General features: G+C 37.6%; 1 long non-coding RNA gene across 1 annotated transcript in view; it reads left to right on the plus strand.

The window, feature by feature from the left end:
• The window catches only part of LOC136031647 (uncharacterized), a 31,666-nt gene that overhangs the window by 7,914 nt on the left and 3,365 nt on the right, over positions 1-20,387 (plus strand). Inside the window, exon 2 of the long non-coding RNA XR_010618550.1 lies at positions 20,004-20,174. This is a non-coding gene — a long non-coding RNA (uncharacterized LOC136031647). The remainder of the gene's footprint in view (positions 1-20,003; positions 20,175-20,387) is intronic.

A 20,387-nucleotide genomic window follows, 5' to 3' on the forward strand; every position in this document is an offset into this window, starting at 1 on the left:
GTTTGCTTACAATCTTCAACCTAAGTTCCCGAGGAGCCTCAACCTAATCAATAGAAGCAATAATTCTTTACTCCACCTTTGAAATTATTTTTGAATAAGAAAATGGTGTTGGAAAACAGAATTGAAATTCCTTCGACGAAACTGCCTCTTGTTGACAACTAAGAGGTTTAGATGACGAAATCCTAGCAGCCCTACCCAGAAAAAACGAGGACAAAAAAAATCCGAATCCTGGAACTTATTAAACAAAAGTCTGTTGGACTTATCAAGCAAACGAACCTTTGACAAATGGGAATCATGGTGGAAAGATCTAACGGCCATTTTCTTAATTTTCAGAAAAAATGTCAGATGGAAGGTTGTTCCTAAAAAGGTTTTCGACAAAACTTAAGTCTTTGGACAACTTAAAACGTCTGTGTTTTTGCTCTGAAGTCACGTGAATTAAAGGCCTGAGGCTTAGTTTGTTTTTTAATTTTGATTTATTTTCAATTACAAAATGGGTATTGATTCCACATGATTTAGGAATCACTGATTCCTGTGTGCAACTTTTTAAGAGCATTTGTTGATTTAACAAATTTTTGATTTTAGATTTTTGTTGATTTTACATTGGAATAGACTTTAATTATCTATATTTTTATTGGGTTTCCATGTATTCGAATTGTAATGTGAAAAAGTCCAAAGATATGATTTGATACAAGATGTGATAATTGCTATTTTGGATGTTGATGTCATTATGATGCTGGTTATCCTTGTAAATGAATTGATCTTAGAATTGAATTGGTCTTAGAATTGAATTTTTAAAAACAGGTGTTTGGTTTGGCTATGGGGACATCCTTCTGTCCTTTGTTAGCAAATCTTTTCATTGACTCTGTTAAAACCTGCATATAAAGCCTAGACACAGTGATAGGTATTTTAATTTTCATTCGTGCCACCGTATTTCAGTGAAACGAGGGGTTGTGATTTCACGGTGGATAGAGCTTTCAGAATCTGTTCCCAGTAGTTTTTACATTCTGAATTGCTGTATTTGAGGGATATTTTATTTTGTAGTAGTTACCCATTTTAATTCTTTGATAAAATAATAAAAATAGACGCATTAAACGTAACAATAGGATTATTGCAGTTTCACGTACTTCAGAATGAAATGTGTCTAAAAGTTTCCTTTTTTGCCTTCTGTACCTATTTTGGGGGAAATACTTAAACGAATTTGGCATAAACATAGCATTGACACATGTTTCCAATCAGTAAGACCAATAGGTAGTATTCTTAATTCCGGGAAGGATTTAACCCGAGGATATTTAGTTAGTGGGGTGTATAAAATGCCTTGTTCCTGTGGAAAATTTTATATTGGTAGATCTCACCAACAATTTCTTGAAAGATTTATTGAGCATCACAACTCAATAGAAAAAAACCCTCCAATTAAGTTACCTTCCAGAAAAATTTGTTTCAACTCTGACTGAACATACTTTCTTTCATCCTGAACATTTTGTACAATTTGACGAGGCCTATTTCTTATGATAGGGGTTTTTCTCAGTGGGTGATTGAAGCTATAAAAATAAAAGAAAAACATATTTTTACTAATCTTTTGATAAATAGGGACACAGAAAATTTAATTATTGACTCAATTTATGATTATTTTTTGAAAAATGAAGTGATAGTCAATAACAGAATTAAGATTTTACACAATCACCACGGGGCTAGATTACCTAATGGAACAAAAGACTAGCTTCAATAAAAGCTAACAAGAGGATTATTTTGCAACAGAACAATTAACTTAGTTTCGATTTTATATTTTTTTGGCTCAGTTAATTTGATGTTTTCATTGAAGTGACTAACTCTAAAAGCTTTTTATTAAACAATTCGTGGTTATGAACTGTAGTAAGGAGCGACCTGGCTATATAGTAACCAAAACTCTAAGAAACTAAATTTTGATAACAATAGTTACATCAAAAGAATTGCATTTTACTACTGATTTTAAATATAGAAATTTCGTCAAGTTTAGTCTTATTCAGCAAAAGTTAAAAGCCTGAGAAAATTTGTCTTATTTTAGATAATAGGGGGAAAAAACTCCGTAAAATTCATTGAGTCTTAATGAAAATCACACCATCAGATTCAGTGTATCAAGGAACCCCACTGTGGAAGTTTCAAGCTTCTATCTACAGAAATGTGGAATTTTGTATTTTTGCCAGAAGACCGATCACGGATGCGTGTTTATTTGTTTGTTTGTTGTTTTTTCCCATGGGTCGTATCGACTCAGTGGTCCTACAATGTTACGAGTGGGCTCATTCTAACGGAAATTAAAAGTTCTAGTTCCCTTTTTAAGTGACAAAAAACCTGAAGGGCACCTAGGTCCCCTCCCACGCTCATTTTTTTAGCAGCCACCGGACCACAGTTCTGAGATAGCCATTTTATTCAGCATAGTCAAAAGACCTAATAACTGTCTTCGGGGACGACTTACTCCCCCACAGCCCCCGTGGGAGGGGTTGCAAGTTACATACTTTGACCAGTGTTTACACATAGTAGTGGTTATTGGCGAGTGTACAGACGTTTTCAGGGGGATTTTTTTGGTTGGGGGGAGGAGGAATTGAGGGTAAGGGGCTACTTGAGGGGATATTTCCATGGAAGAATTTGTCACGAGGGAAGAGAATTTCCATGAAGGAAGTGTAGTATTTTTTAGTATTATTTTAAAAAAGCAATGAAAAAACTACCATGAAAAAGTTTTCAACGAGCAGCATAGAAATTTAAAACGAGCAGAAATTATTACTCATAAATGGTTCACCTCCTCCTAATACCTCGCTTTTTATGCTAAAGTATTTTTAGTAATTTCAACTATTTAGTATACGGCTTTTGTGATTCAGAGGTAATTCTAGGGAATTGGGACAATATTTAAGCTTTAGTGTAAAGAACGAGATATTAAAGAGGGGGCAAAACCCCTCATTTACGTTATAAAAACTTACGAATATAGAAGTTTATTACGCAAGTTAATTCGTAAGTTATGGATATTTTTACTAAAAAAACATTCGTAAAAAATCAAAAGTTCTAGTTGCCTTTCTAAGTAACCAAAAAATTGGAGGGCAGCTGGGCCTCCTCCCCCGCTCGTTCTTTCTCAAAGTTGTCTGATCAAAACTATGAGAAAACCATTTAACCAAAAAAAATATGCATATTTCGCTTTAATTATTCATGTATGGATATCCAACATCAAAACATATATTAATTCAAAGACGTTCAAAAATTGAATAAGAAAAACAAGTTTGTTTTAACTGAGAGTATGGAGCGACATTAAAACTTAAAACGAACAGAAATTAATATGTATATGAAAGGGGCTGTTCCCTCGTCAATACCCCGCTCTTTCTTCTGTTTTAAAAACTACAGTTGAGAGAAAGAGTCGCTCCTTACTTTCAGTTAAAAAACTTATTTTTTTATTTAATCCTTACGTTGATCGGTTGCCACAATTGTATTTATTAATATTGGTGGTGGTTTTATTTGTTTTTAAGTTTACTATTTTTCTTTTTATCTTTGTTTTTTTTGTGCTAAGGAAGCCTAGTTTGCATTTATTCAAAATATCTGCTTTGTTTTTGTCTTTCATCTTTTCTCTACACTGGCCACAGCCTATTTTCATTGAGTTTTACTTCTTTTTGTTGTTTTTTCAACATGGCTGGCCAGTTTGGCTCAAAAACTCTAGGTGTGAAGTGTACGGGGCACAATTAGCCACTTCTGCTAATTATTATTTTTCATTGGTTAAAAAGATCCAAATTTTTAAATCAACAAATTTTCTTAAAAAGTTGCAAAAAGGAATCAGAAATTTCTAAATCTCTTAGAATCAACACCCATTTTGGCATCGAAAATGAATCGAAATTAAAAAAAACATATTTAGACACAGCTTTAAATCACATGAATTCGAATTAAAAACAAAGAAATTTTAATTTGTCAAAAGAAACAAATTTTTCGAAAACCTTTTAAGGAACAACCTTCCTTCTGAATTTTTTTCGCGAATTAACAAAATGGCCGTTAGATCTTTTCACCATAATCTCCTTTTTTCAAAGGTACGTTTGGCCGACAAGTTCAATAGACTTTGGTTTGAGAAGTTCCAGGATTAGGATATTTTTTATCCTCGTTTTTGTCTGGGTCCTGCCATTAAGAACATGTCATTTAAACATCTAAGTAGTCAACAAGAGGCAGTTTTGTCGAAGGGTTTTCAATTCATGTACGCTACAAATTTTGTTTTCCAACACAAATTTCTTACACAAAAATAATTTCAAAGGTGGAATAAAGAATTATGGCAAATTATGGAGTCGAGGCTGCTCAGGAATTTAAAGTCTAAGAAAACTAAACGCTATAAATATAAGCAAAATAGGAAATGGTATCACAAAAAATTACATTGAAATACTTTCTGATTTGAAAAAGGATAAGGTCCTTAATATCACTAGAGCAGATAAGGCCAACACTGCTGAAATTATGGACACTGATGATTATATTGTAAAACGAATTTAATTAATTTTGATACTATTACTTACAAAAAAGTGCATTTTCATCCTACGGATGAATGTCCAAAGTCAATAAGAAAGGAATTGGAATCTCCAAAAAAAATTTTCATTTTACATATATATATATATATATATATATATATATATATATATATATATATATATATATATATATATATATATATATATATATATATATATATATATATATATGTTTTTAACTACATAAAACATACGAATATACAACATACTTCGCTGTCCCATTGTCTATGCATATAAATAGATTGTCAGGTTTACTGATTCTTGAACATGCAACATATAATTGTCCATGGGAAAAACAATCCGTATTCAGATCTATACCTCATTATTCTAATGATGTGTCCCTATGTCCCGATCGTCATTTATATTCCCTGTGTCCCGGTCGTCATTTGTGTCCCGGTGTCCCAGTTTGTAATTTCTCTTTGGGTGTCCCGGTCGTCATTTATATTCCCTGTGTCCCGGTCGTCATTTGTGTCCCGGTGTCCCGGTCTGTAATTTCTATTCAAACAAGCCCTGTGTCCCGGTCGTCATTTATATATCCCGCCTGTGCCCCCGGCGTCCCCGTTGTAGTTGTGTCCCTGTGTCCCGGTCGTCATTTATATTCCTTGTGTCCCTGTCGTGATTTGTGTCCGGGTGTCCCAGTCTGTAATTTCTCTTTGAGGTTCCCGGTCGTCATTTATATTCCCTGTGTCCCGGTCGTCATTTGTGTCCCGGTGTCCCGGTATGTAATTTCATCAGTTGACAAACATGACGTCAGTCGACAAACAACTTCATGACGCATGCAGCTCAATCCTTAAAATGACGTCAGTCGACAAACATGACGTCAGTCGACACACAAACATGACGTCACTCGACACACACACACACAGACAACTTATTTTTATACATATATATATATATACTAGCTGTTGGGGTGGCGCTTCGCGCCACCCCAACACCTAGTTGGTGGGGCGCTTCGCGCCCCCCCCAAGCCCCCCCGCGCGCGTAAGTCGTTACACGCCATTGTAGTTGTGTCCCTGTGTCCCACCTGTGAATAGAGATAGATATAAATATATGTTTTTAACTACGTAAAACATGCGAATATACAACATTCTTCGCTGTCCCATTGTTTGTACATATAAATAGATTGTCAGGTTTACTGACTCTTGAACATGCAACATATAATTGTCCATGGGAAAAACAATCCGTATTCAGATCTATACCTCATTATTCTAATGATGTGTCCCTGTGTCCCGGTCGTCATTTATATTCCCTGTGTCCCGGTCGTCATTTGTGTCCCGGTGTCCCAGTTTGTAATTTCTCTTTGAGTGTCCCAGTCGTCGGTCGTCATTTGTGTCCCGGTCTGTAATTTCTCTTTGAGTGTTTTTTCTTTTTAGTTTTTTTTTAGTTTTTTACCTTTTTTCTTTTTTCTTTTTTCAGTTTTCTTTTTCTTCTTTATTTTTCAGCGTCACTATGAAGTACATATCGACGAACCTTTGTTTTTTTAACTTAAATCTGGTAGGCATTGATGACCTTATCCAAGTCAAAATCCTAAACCCAATCATCATCGCTATCATTTTCAGTTTTGATATGTTTTGACTCTCGCTGTCCAGGTGGATTTTCATCTAACTGCGCGGTTTTGCGTTCTTTAGCCGCAAGCCTGTTTTCTTGCTGTTCTTATGATTCCTCGGAACGCTTTCTTTTCTTACTTTCTCTATCAGCAGCAAGTTTTTTGGCATAAACTCTTTGAGCAGCTTCCTCGGCTGTTGCCATTGTAGGTTCTTCAGTCATTTTACAATTAAACATTTTTCCGTAAACAAATGTCTTAAATACCGTTAATGACGTCACCGTCATAGCAAAAATGACGACAACTAATTTCATGACGTCAGTCAACACAGAACCATGACGTCACCTGATCCACAGACAGACACACAGACAGACAACTTATTTTTATATATATATATATACTAGCTGTTGGGGTGGCGCTTCGCGCCACCCCAACACCTAGTTGGTGGGGGCGCTTCGCGCCCCCCCCCAAGCCCCCACGCGCGCGTAAGTCGTTACGCGCCATATTAGTTACGCGCCATTGTAGTTGTGTCCCTATGTCCCACCTGTGAATATAGATATATATATATATATATATATATATATATATATATATATATATATATATATATATATATATATATATATATATATATATATATATATATATATATATATATATATATATATATATATATATATATATATATATATATATATATATATATATATATATATATATATATATATATATATATATATATATGTTTTTAACTACGTAAAACTTGCGAATATACAACATTCTTTGCTGTCCCATTGTCTGTGCATATAAATAGATTGTCAGGTTTACCGACTCTTGAACTTGCAACATATAATGGTCCATGGGAAAACAATCCGTATTCAGATCTATACCTCATGATTCTAATGATTGCCCTTGAGCTTTGTTGATGGTGATTGCTAATCGACACTTCCCTGAGTCGCCATCGTCATTTATATATCCCCCTGTGCACCCCGGCGTCCCCTTTGTAGTTATGTCCCTGTGTCCCGGTCGTCATTTATATTCCCTGTGTCCCGGTCGTCATTTGTGTCCCGGTGTTCCAGTCTGTGATTTCTCTTTGAGTGTCCCGGGCGTCATTTATATTCCTTGTGTCCCGGTGTCCCGGTCGTCATTTATATCCCCCTGTGCCCCCCGGCGTCCCCATTGTAGTTGTGTCCCTGTGTCCTGGTCGTCATTTATATTCCCTGTGTCCCGGTCGTCATTTGTATCCCGGTGTTCCGGTCTGTATATACATTCGTTTTTTAGTTTTGTTTTTCTCCTTTATTTTTTTCCTTTTTTCTTTTTTTCTTTTTTAGTTTATTTAGATTTTTAGATTTTATAGTTTTTTTATTAGTTTTTAGTTTTTTTGTAGTTTTTACCATTTTTTTAGTTTTTTTAGTTTTTTTTTTTTACTTATGTCCTGGTCGTCATTTATACTCCCTGTGTCCCGGTCGTCATTTGTGTCTCGGTGCTTTGTTGATTGCTAATTTATATTATATTTATATTTATATTTTTTATATTTATTAATATTTTTTTAGTTTTCTTTTTCTCTTATTTTTCAGTTTTTTTCCTTTTTTTTAGTTTTTAGTTTTTTTTTTGTTTTTTACCTTTTTTTAGTTTTTTTAGTTTTTTTAGTTTTTTAGCTGTTTTAGTTTTTTTTATTAGTTTTTAGTTTTTTTTTAGTTTTGCCTTTTTTTTAGTTTTTTCAGTTTTTTTTAGTTTTTAGTTTTTTACCTTTTTTTAGTTTTTTTTAGTTTTTTAGCTTTTTTAGTTTTTTTTCTTTTTAGTTTTTTTTGTAGTTTTTACCTTTTTTAGTTTTTTTTCTTCTTTTGTATTAGTGTGAAATAATTCAGACGTCATATGCAGACAAACACGACGTCACTCGACAGACAGACAGACAGACATAACCCACAAACAACTTATTTTTATATATATTTAGTCATATTTTTTTAGTTTTCTTTTTCTCTTTTATTTTTCAGTTTTTTCCTTTTTTTAGTTTTTTTAGTTTTTTAGCTTTTTTAGTTTTTTTATTAGTTTTTATTTTTTTTGTAGTTTTTGCCTTTTTTTATTTTTTTCAGTTTTTTTTTAGTTATTAGATTTTTACCTTTTTTTAGTTTTTTTTAGTTTTTTAGCTTTTTTACTTTTTTTTTCTTTTTAGTTTTTTTGTAGTTTTTACCTTTTTTAGTTTTTTTCTTCTTTTGTATTAGTGTGAAATAATTCAGACGTCATATGCGGACAAACATGACGTCACCTGATCCACAGATCCACACACAGACAACTTATTTTTATATATATAGATATAAATAAGTTGTTTGTTTGTGTGTGTGTGTTGACTGACGTCATGTTTGTGTGTCAACTGACGTCATTGTAAGGATTGAGCATTATGCCGTTATGAAGTTGTTGACTGACGAAATTACAGACCGGGACACAGTGACACAGGGAATATAAATGACGACCGGGACACTAAAAGAGAAATTAAAGACTGGGACACCAGGACACAAATGACGACCGGGACACAGGGACTATAAATGACGATCGGGACAAAGGGACACAACTACAACGGGGACGCCGGGGGGCACAGGGGGGATAAATAAATGACGACAGGGACACAGGGAATGTTCGATTAGCAATCACCATCAACAAAGCTCAAGGGTAATGATTAGAATAAGGAGGTATAGGACACAACTGACGACCGAGATACAGGGAATATAAATGACGACCGGGACACTCAAAAAGAAATTAGAGACTGGGACAATGGGACACAATTGACGACCGGAACACAGGGAATATAAATGACGACCAGGACACTCAAAGAGAAATTACAGACTGGGACACCGGGAAACAAATGACGACCGGGACACAGGGAATATAAATGACGACCGGGGCACAAGGACACAACTACAACGGGGACACCGGGGGAAACAGGGGGGATATATAACAGGGGGGATATATATAAATGACGAAGGGGACACAGGAAATGTTCGATTAGCAATCATCATTAACAAAGCACAAGGGCAATCATAAGAATAAAGAGGTATAGATCTGAATACGGATTGTTTTTTCAATGCACAATTGACGACCGGGACACCAGGACACAGGAAATATAAATGGAGACCGGGACACTCAAAGAGGAATTACAGACCCGGACACCGGGACACAGATAACAACCGGGACACAGGGGATATAAATGACGACCGGGACACAACTACAACGAGGACGCCAGGGAGCACAGGGGGGATTTTTAAATGACGACCGGGACACAGGGAATGTTCGATTCGAAATCACCATCAACAAAGCTCAAGGACAATCATTAGAATAATGAGAGAAATTACAGACGGGATACCGGGGCAGAAATGACGACTGGGACACCGGGACACAGGGAATATAAATGACGACCGAGGCACTCAAAGAGAAATTACAGACTGGGACACCGGGACACAAATGACGACCGGGACACAGGAAATATAAATGACGACCGGGACACAGGGACACAACTACAGTGGGTACGCTAGGGGGCACAGTGGGGATATATAAATGACGAAGGGGACACAGGGAATGTTTGATTAGCAATCACCATCAACAAAGCTGAACGACAATCATTAGAATAATGAGGTATGGATCTGAATTCAGATTGTTTTTCCCATGGACAATTATATGTTGCATGTTCAAGACTCTGTAAACCTGACAATCTATTTATATGCACAGACAATAGGACAGCGAAGAAAGTTGTATATTCGCAAGTTTTACGTAGTTAAAAACACACACATATATATATATATATATATATATATATATATATATATATATATATATATATATATATATATATATATATATATATATATATATATATATATATATATATATATATATCTAATATGGCGAGTAACGACTAACGCTCGCGGGCGGGCTTGGGGGGGGGGGCGCTAAGCGCCCCCTCAAACTAGGTGTTGGGGTGGCGCGTATGTCGTTACTCGCCATATTAGTTACGCGCCATTGTATTTGTGTCCCTGTGTCCCACCTGTGAATACAGATATATATATATATCCCTATAGAGACAAGTGTTGTAGAAAAACAACACTCTCCTCTTTGAGCTCAGACTGATATCTTGCCGTAAAAAATATTTCTTTTAGCAGCATCTTTCGATTTTGCTGAAAGATGGCAGTCGAGTGATGCCTTCGGGGAGCTGCTGTGTGACGCCTGGCCCAAACAGCTAGTCACTAAACAAAAGGATAAGAAAAACGAATGAAAAGGTAGGCAATTTCTAAGCCAGAAACGGGAAATAAAATGAAAAGGCGGGAGAATCCTTGTATATCATATTCGCATAAAATATATACAATTTAGAATTACTGTAGTTGAAATTCACAAAGTGTGCAAGAATTTGGATCAGTAGCAAGAAACATTTCCTCATGTTGTAAAAATACAACATCGGACGGTCGTAGCTGAAAATTGTGAAACGAATAACGCGTACCAAAAATGCTTATGCGATAATAAACAAAAGATATTGTTTGTCTTAGGCTTGTAGTTGTTACTATTATAGACCAGCATATCCGTAGGAATAATCTATATTATATTATTGAAGTTAAATATTTTTTGTCTTCTTTCTAGATGGCGGAATCTTACGACAAACTAAGAAAACAAGCTAAAAATTGCCGAATTGATGCAGAAGAGGCCGCCATGTATATTTTTGACATTCCAGAAGACATGTTGTCTGACTTGTCCAACGATGATGATGACGATGATGCAGACTTCCTGTCTCCAGAAGATCTTACCGATGATCCTGATGAAGACTTGTTGCCTCTACTGGACAATCCCCACTTCTTTTTGGAACAGGATGACGTGGAGGCTAACACTGAGCTCAGCGACGATTACTTGGTGGAAACTCCACCCTCCAGTCAGCAACAGCAACCTGGAACAGCAAGTACTGGAAAATCAATGAAGAAATCGAAAGTCCTAGAAAAATTCGGCTGGAGAAAAGTAGAGATAGAAAAAGTTGATCTGTCTTGGAAAGGGGAGCCTCACCAAGTTCCAGGCATCTTGGAGACTCCACTGAAATACTTCCAAACATTATTTGACGATGAGCTTCTTGAGCTGATAGTTGAACAAAGTAACCTCTTTGCACTTCAAACTGAGGGATGTAACCTCTGTCTCACTGTTGAAGAGCTAAAAGTTTTCATGAGTATTATTTTATTATTTGGGCTGATAAGAGTTCCCTATTATCGAATGCACAGGGAAGCAGCTTCCAGATACCCACAAATTGCTGACAAGACGGGCCGACAAACATTTGATAAAATCAAACGTTTTCTTCACTTCAATGACAACTGTAAAGCTAAGAAACCTGGAGAACAAGGATCTGACAAGCTATACAAGATTCGACCCGTCCTGGGTCATATCCGTTCCAAGTTTTTTGAAGTCAGTCCCAAAGAACACCATTCAATTGACGAGCAAATGATTCCTTTCAAGGGGCGAAGTACTTGACAACTGGTTTTCAAGCTTGAAACTAATGAGTTTGCTCAAAACCAAATGATTCCCTTGTATTGGTACGTTGAACAAAGCACGACTGAAGGATTGCCTGCTCCTCACAGATGGTAAAATGAAGAAACAAGAGAGAAGAACCTTAGATTACAGGACTGACATTCATTTTTGCGTTATTGTAGTGAAATGGTTAGATAACAACACGGTTTGCTTGGCTTTGACAAATGCAGGAATAACACCACAGGATACGTGCAGACTCTGGAACGTCAAGGATAAATCCAGGGTTAAAGTTTCAAGGCCAGCCATTGTTTATGAGTACAATCGTCATATGGGTGGCGTAGATTTAGCGAACATGCTGGTGGAGATGTGCCAAACTCATCTTTGGACACGAAAATGGTATATGAGAATCTTCTGGGGGCTTATTGACACAGCAGTCTGCAATAGCTGGCCTCTTTTCCGGTCAGACATCAAAGCGCTGACTTTAAGGAGAGACGAACCGATGATCTTGAGAACCTTCAGGTCTGAAACTGCTGCAGGGTTGTATGCCTCGGTGCGTGTGATGCCCCAACTTAAACGTGGTAGACCATCCGCAAATGTCGAAGCAAGTCCCAGCCCCATTTGAAGTCACAACTGAATCCGACCAGCAATATCTGCTCAAGCCGATAGGCTTGATCAATGGCCAAAAAAGACTGACAAGCAGAGCCGCTGCAAAGAGTGCAAATCAGGATATACCACTTTTGAAAACGAAAAATGTGACCTTCCACTGTGTCTTACTGCCAAAAGCAATTGTTTTAAAGCCTTTCACACCAAGTGAAAGTGCCTCTTTTTTATATGCTTAAGAGGCTAATGTTGTATTTTTACAACGTGGTCTAAAATTGACAATTTTGAATAAATCATGCAAACAAACTTTTTTTTGTCAATAGTGTGACCTAGAGATCACATTGGAAGTGTTGGAGATTTTCCCTGGTATTTGTTCTTATAGTGGCCTGTCAAGGGATATATATATATATATATATATATAAATATATATATATATATATATATATATATATATATATATATATATATATATATATATATATATATATATATATATATATATATATATATATATATATATATATATATATATATATATATATATATATATATATATATATATATATATATATATATATATATATATATATATATATATATATATATATATATATATATATATATATAAATATGTTTTTAACTACGTAAAACTTGCGAATATACAACATTCTTCGCTGTCATATTGTCTGTGCATATAAATAGATTGTCAGGTTTACCGAGTCTTGAACATGCAACATATAATTGTCCATGGGAAAAACAATCTGAATTCAGATCCATACCTCATTATTCTAATGATTGCCGTTGAGCTTTGTTGATGGTGATTGCTAATCCAACATTCCCTGTGTCCCCGTCGTCATTTATATATCCCCCCTGTGCCCCCCGGCGTCCCCACTGTAGTTGTGTCCCTCTGTCCCGGTCGTCATTTATATTCCTAGTCAACGGATCAAAATTTTGAGATAGCCATTTTGTTCCGCATAGTCAAAAACCATAAGAACTATGTCTTTGGGGATGACATAATCCCCCACAGTTCCTGGGGGAGGGGCTGCAAGCTACAAACTTAGATCAACCCTTCCAGACGAAATGAATGCTTGCCTGAAAAATTATAATTTATGGGCACACGTAAAGACAAAGAAAGTTTTACGTAGTTAATTTATATTGTATATGTATATCTATCTATCTATATAAAAATAAGCTGTATATATGCATGTTTGTTTGTTTGTAGAAAGAGTGCTTGCATATGACGTATTTATAAGTATATAAGGCTTTGTATATGCATAGACAATGGGAGAGTGAAGAATGTTGTATTCGCAAGTTCTACGTAGTTAAAAACATATATATAACTATCTATATTCACAGGTAGGACACAGGGACACAACTATAATGGCGCGTAACGACTTACACGCGTGAGGGGCATGGGGGGGGGGGGCAAGAAGCGTCCCAACCAACTAGGTGTTGGTTTGGCACGAAGCGCCACACCAAGAGCTCGTATATATATATATATATATATATATATATATATATATATATATATATATATATATATATATATATATATATATATATATACATATATACATATATACTAGCTGTTGGGGTGGCACTTCGTGCCTCCCCAACACCTAGTTTGAGGGGCGCTTAGCGCCCCCCCCCCCCCCAAGCCCTCCCGCACGCGTATGTCGTTACTCGCCAAATTAGTGACGCGCCATTGTATTTGTGTCCCTGTGTCCCACCTGTGAATACAGATATATGTATATATATATATATATAATATATATATATATATATATATATATATATATATATATATATATATATATATATATATATATATATATATATATATATATATATATATATATATATATATATATAAATATGTTTTTAACTAAGTAAAACTTGCGAATATACAACATTCTTCGCTGTCCTATTGTCTGTGCATATAAATAGATTGTCAGGTTTACCGAGTCTTGAACATGCAACGTATAATTGTCCATGGGAAAAACAATCTGAATTCAGATCCATACCTCATTATTCTAATGATTGCCATTGAGCTTTGTTGATGGTGATTGCTAATCAAACATTCTCTGTGTCCCCGTCGTCATTTATATATCCCCCCTGTGCCCCCCGGCGTCCCCACTGTAGTTGTGTCCCACTGTCCCTGTCGTCATTTATATTCCCTGTGTCCCGGTCGTCATTTGTGTCCCAATGTCCCAGTCTGTAATTTCTCTTTGAGTGTCCCGGTCGTCATTTATATTCCCTGTGTCCCGGTGTCCCAGTCGTCATTTCTGTCCCGGTGTCCCGTCTGTAATTTCTTTCATTATTCTAATGATTGCCCTTGAGCTTTGTTGATGGTGATTGCTAATCGAACATTCTCTGTGTCCCGGTCGTCAATTATAAATCCCCCCTGTGCTCCCTGGCGTCCCCGTTGTAGTTGTGTCCGGGTCGTCATCTATATTCCCTGTGTCCCGGTCGTTATTTGTGTCCCGGTGTCCCAGTCTGTAATTTCTCTTTGAGTGTCTCGGTCGCCATTTATATTCCCTGTGTCCTGGTGTCCCGGTCGTCAATTGTGCATTGAAAAAACAATCCGTATTCAGATCTATACCTCTGAATTCTTATGATTGCCCTTGAGCTTTGTTAATGATGATTGCTAATCGAACATTCGCTGTGTCCCCGTCGTCATTTATATATCCCCCCTGTGTCCCCCGGTGTCCCCGTTGTAGTTGTGTCCTTGTGCCCCGGTCGTCATTTATATTCCCTGTTTACCGGTCGTCATTTGCTTCCCGGTGTCCCAGTCTGTAATTTCTCTTTGGGTGTCCTGGTCGTCATTTATATTCCCTTTGTCCCGGTCGTCAGTTGTGTCCTATACCTCATTATTCTAATGATTGCCCTTGAGCTTTGTTGATGGTGATTGCTAATTGAACATTCCCTGTGTCCCTGTCGTCATTTATATATCCCCCGTGTGCCCCCCGGCGTCCCCGTTGTAGTTGTGTCCCTTTGTCCCGGTCGTCATTTGTATTCCCTGTGTCCTGGTCGTCATTTGTGTCCTGGTGTCCCAGTCTGTAATTTCTCTTTTAGTATCCCGGTCGTCATTTATATTCCCTGTGTCGCTGTGTCCCGGTCTGTAATTTCTAGTGCTTAAAAAGGGCATTAGAACTTTTCATTTCCGTTAGAATGAGCCCTCTTGCGACATTTTAGGACCACTTGGTCGATACGATGACCCCTGGGAAAAAAAAAGAAAAAAAAAAGAAAAATAAACACGCACCCGTCATCTGTCTACGAAATTCCACATTTTTGTAGATAGGAGCTTGAAATTATTCCTATAGGGTTCTCTGATACGCTGAATGCGATGATGTGATTTTCGGTCGTCATTTGTGTCCCGGTGTCCCAGTTTGTAATTTATCTTTGAGTCTCCCGGTCGTCATTTATATTCCCTGTGTCGAGGAAGCTCGAGAAAGAATGGTGTTGGCCTTGCACTAAATAGCCTTACAAGAAAGGCCTTACTTTTACAGGAAGCTGTATCGGACAGATTAATGAAGGCCCGCTTTGGACACAAGCATGGCAAGATGACTGTCATCATATGCTATGCCCCGACCAACGATTCTGATGATGCAACTAAGGAGGATTTCTACTCTGCTTTGTCCAGATGCCTTGCAACAGTACCCCCCATGATATAACTTTTCTCCTTAGCGACTTTAATGCGACAGTGTGCGAAGATATGGGTTTATGGCGTGGCACAGTTGGTCCTGTATCCCCCAACCCACTTAACGACAATGGGCTCCGCTTACTTGAACTGTGCCGATCTCACGACCTTTACATTGCTAACACCTACTTCCAAAGCAAAACTATTCATCAGTACACGTGGTATAGTAATGACGGTCGTACAAAGAAGATGATTGACTACGTCATTATTTCCAAACGCTGGAGATCATTGGTGAAGAACTGCAGAACTTACAGATCAGCAGAGCTTGGAAACGCAGACCATAGGCTTGTGTGCGCCAATCTTCGGCTTCACCTCCATGCACAACAATCGAAAAGAAAACCCGTCGCTGCAGATATTGGGAAACTAAAAGAACCAGATACTCGCCAGAAGTACAGTATCGAGATATCGAATCGCTTCGAGGCCCTTGGCTCACTTAATAGCAGCGAAGATCTCTGGAAGCATTTCAAATTGCAGACCAGTGAAGCAGCACTAGTGCTTGGCAAGAGGAGTTATCCAAAGAAATCGTGGCTAACTAATGAAACACTGCAAGTCATAGAGCAAAGACGGAAGGCAAGACTTCTTTGGGACATGATCACATATCGGAGGCTCAATGGAGTGCGGAACAAACTCATTCACCAGGATAGAACCCAGTTTGTTGCAAGGAAAGCCGATGAAATTGAGCTAGCTGCAAAAAGAAAGACATGGGCAGCCTATTCAAGCATCTCCAAGACCTCACTGAAAATAAAACTCCCACCTTGGGTCCCGTCCTGTCCAGGGATGGTGCATTTCTCTCTGACGAAGGTTCTTGTCTTGTGCGGTGGAAGGACCACTTCTGTTCGCTCCTCAACAATACTGGTCCGTCTGCGCCTCCTAATTATAGTCCCAGCCAACCTTGCAGTCAAAGACCTGGAACAGATGTTCCTCCAGATGAGCCTTTCAGCCTCTCAGAAATTGGACATGCAGTAAAAAGACTCAAGAATAATAAAGCTGCGGGTATCTGTGGCTTAAACTCAGAGCTGCTAAAATATGGAGGTCCTGCAATGCTCCTGTTTCTACACACCCTATTCTCTACAATCTGGCAAACAGAGATAATTCCTGAGGATTGGCGGAAGGGTGTCATCATCCCCTTATGGAAGAGAAAAGGCTCGAGAAGCGACTGCTCCAACTACCGGGGAATAACCCTACTGTCAGTCCCTGGCAAACTGTTTTCAATGGTCCCGCTGGATCGATGTCGGAGCATCAGTCGAAAAATCCGGCGACCGGAGCAAGCTGGTTTTATGTCGGATCGTTCAACCATCGAGCAGATTTTAACGATTCGACAAATAGTAGAGAAGACCACAGAGTTCCGACAGAAAGCATTTATTGCCTTCATTGACTTCCGTGCTGCATTTGACTCAGTCGATCGAGAAGCTCTTTGGCGGATCCTAGAGTTGACTGGCCTACCCGAGAAATATTGCAGACTTCTCAAGGCGCTGCACCATGGGACGGAGAGCCCTGTACAAGTAAATGGTCGGCGCAGCCCGTTCTTTCAAATCACGACAGGGCTGCGCCAAGGATGTGCAGTGGCCCCAGAGCTCTTCAATGTCATCATAGATTACGTTATGAAAAAACCACTTCACGTCTCAGCTTTGGGCTCAAATTCGGAGATCATACCATCACAGATGTCGATTTTGCCGATGACTTGGCCATTCTGGCGGACTCCATGGAGCAGCTGCTGGAAGCGCTCCGAATTCTGCGAGAAGAGGCTGCCAAAGTAGGACTGCATATAAACTGGAACAAAACTAAAATTATGGCCATAGACCCGTCTTCTCTTGCTGTTAACTCTCCAGTTAGCCTGGACAGCACCACTAGCATCGAGGTTGTTAAAGACTTCACCTACCTGGGCTCCGTAATTTCTTCAAATGGCTTACTTCTCCCCGAGCTGCAGGCAAGATTATCTAAAGCGTCTTCTGTCATGGGTAGACTGAATCGTCACCTCTGGCGAAAACCAAATATCAGTCGCACAACCAAACTGCGGATCTTCAACGCTCTTGTCGGTTCTGTGATGCTTTACGGAGCTGAGACATGACAAGCATCAGCTGCAACCCTCAAGAAAATAGACGTATTTCATGCAAAGAGCCTGAGGAGGATTGAGGGCCTACGATGGTCTGACTTCGTCAGCAATGAAAAGCTTCTGCAGCTCACAAAGCAGTCTTGGTTTTCGACTCAAGCAGCCGAGCGAACCTTACGATGGTTCGGGCATCTGCTTCGAATGCCACCACATCTACCCGCAAATATGATCTATGGCTTCGACCCTATCAAAGTTGGTTGGAAGCGACCAAGAGGCCGACCGAAGAAACGTTGGTCTGACAGCCTGTCCGAGTTCTTGGCGATGGCAAACATCAGACAGGGCGAAGAGCAAATACTCGCCATAGACCGAAGTGGGTGGAGGAGGCAGACGTCATTCTCTACGCCGAGCAGTGTCCGGCAGGAGACTTAAGTCAAGTAAGTCAAGTCGGTGTCCCGGTCGTCATTTGTGTCCCGGTGTGCTCCCTTTAGTGCCCTTTTTTTGACGTCCAAAAATGAATTGGCTGAAAAAATATTTCCGAATATTCTAACCAATTATAAAAATCATAAATGGCTAAGTGAACAAGTGATTCTGGCAGCCAAGAATAAAGACATCCACGAAATCAAAAATATTATTTTGACCAATATTCGAGATCAGGCAGTCATTTACAAGTCAGTCGACACAGTACTGGAACCAAATGAAGCTAATAATTATCCATATAGATTTTTAAATTCCTTGGATCTCCCAGGGTTTCCACCACATGTGCTACAGCTAAAAATAGGCGTACCAATAATACTGTTACAAAATATTAACCCACCAAAGCTTTGCAATGGCACGCGACTTGCTGTAAAAAAAAAACAATGGAAAACGTAATAGAGGCAACAATCTTAACAGGGCCTTTTAAGGGTGAGGCTTTTCTTATTCCTCGCATTACCATGATTCCAACGGATCTGCCTTTTCAATTTAAAAGATTGCAATTCCCAATTCGATTAGCATTTGCAATCACCATCAACAAAGTTCAAGGCCAATCATTAGAAAAATGTGGTATAGATTTTAATACAGATTGTTTTTTGGGGCACGAAGCGCCCCAACCAACTAGGTGTTGGTTGTGTCCCTGTGTCCTTCATTTGGTTCCAGTACTCTGTCGACTGACTTGTATATATATATATATATATATATATATATATATATATATATATATATATATATATATATATATATATATATATATATATATATATATATATATATATATATATTATATATATATATATATATATATATATATATATATATATATATATATATATATATATATATATATATATATATATATATATATATATATAAATATATACATATACTGATTTTTATTCCTTAAAGTCTTAATAATTTTTTGGTGTATAAATTGAAAGTGCAAAATATTGAAGATCCATTTTGTTCAATAATTAATTTTTCAATCAGAATTACCAATTGAAAAAGGGGTTGGGACTAAGTTTTCAGCAAGAAAACTGTTGAGTTGAGGCAAACAATGATTCAAAAAAGTAGATTGAACTTCGTTGTTGAGCCCCTATCCGACAACAAAAAGCCGACTTCAGTAAAAACCCTTCTCCACCACGTTTTAGTGGATCATTTAAGACCTAATTTCTTAGTTTTGTAGTGTCAATAGCAAAGTAATACGTTTCAATATCAAGTAGAGATAATAAGAAAGAACAAAAAAGGAAAGAATATTAAAATCCCAAAATAAGACTAATGGGAGATTTTATTTACTGTATACATTTAAATATATTGTTCTTACAACTTTCTTACCTTTCTACTATCAGTGGATACAGCTTCCTTAAGACTGTAGTTACTTATCTTGAGTAACTTAAAAAAGAGAGAGAGAGAGAGAGAGAGAGAGAGAGAGAGAGGGAGAGAGAGAGAGAGGAAGAGAGAGAGAGAGAGAGAGAGAGCGAATGAAGTCTCCTTTTCATTTCAGATTTTACAGGCACACTGGAATACAAATTATTTGTTTTTGTAATTAACTTCTCAGTAAACATTTTATAACCCAGCCATTTGGCCAATATTCTGGTTAAAACTTACCGCTTTGAATTGTTATCGTTATAGGCATGTTTATTCGTGTCACTGAGACTCAATTTAGTGGTAAAAGATGCTACCTAGATGGGATAAATGCAAAACAGTCCAAGAATCTACAGGCTAACCTTTCGCTACTCCAGCCAGGTCAGATTCAAATCAAGGAAGTTGATATTGATAATCCATGCGTCTGGCAGGTTAAAGGTATGACAGTTTTACAATTGATGTCCTTTTTCAATGAGCTTCATGAAGCCAAAATTGTTGCTTATAGTTCAAATGTACAGCAAGATACAATGTACCACCAGGTACCCAGTGGAACAACAAGCTGGACATTGGAGAGCTTGAAAATATAAGCCAATGTGTTGATATGACAATAATTTTATAATTACTAAATGTAATGTTTGAGGATTAAAATAT

The sequence above is a fragment of the Artemia franciscana genome, chromosome 10 (genome assembly GCF_032884065.1).
Source record: "Artemia franciscana chromosome 10, ASM3288406v1, whole genome shotgun sequence".
In the NCBI taxonomy this organism is placed as follows: Eukaryota; Metazoa; Arthropoda; class Branchiopoda; order Anostraca; family Artemiidae; genus Artemia; species Artemia franciscana.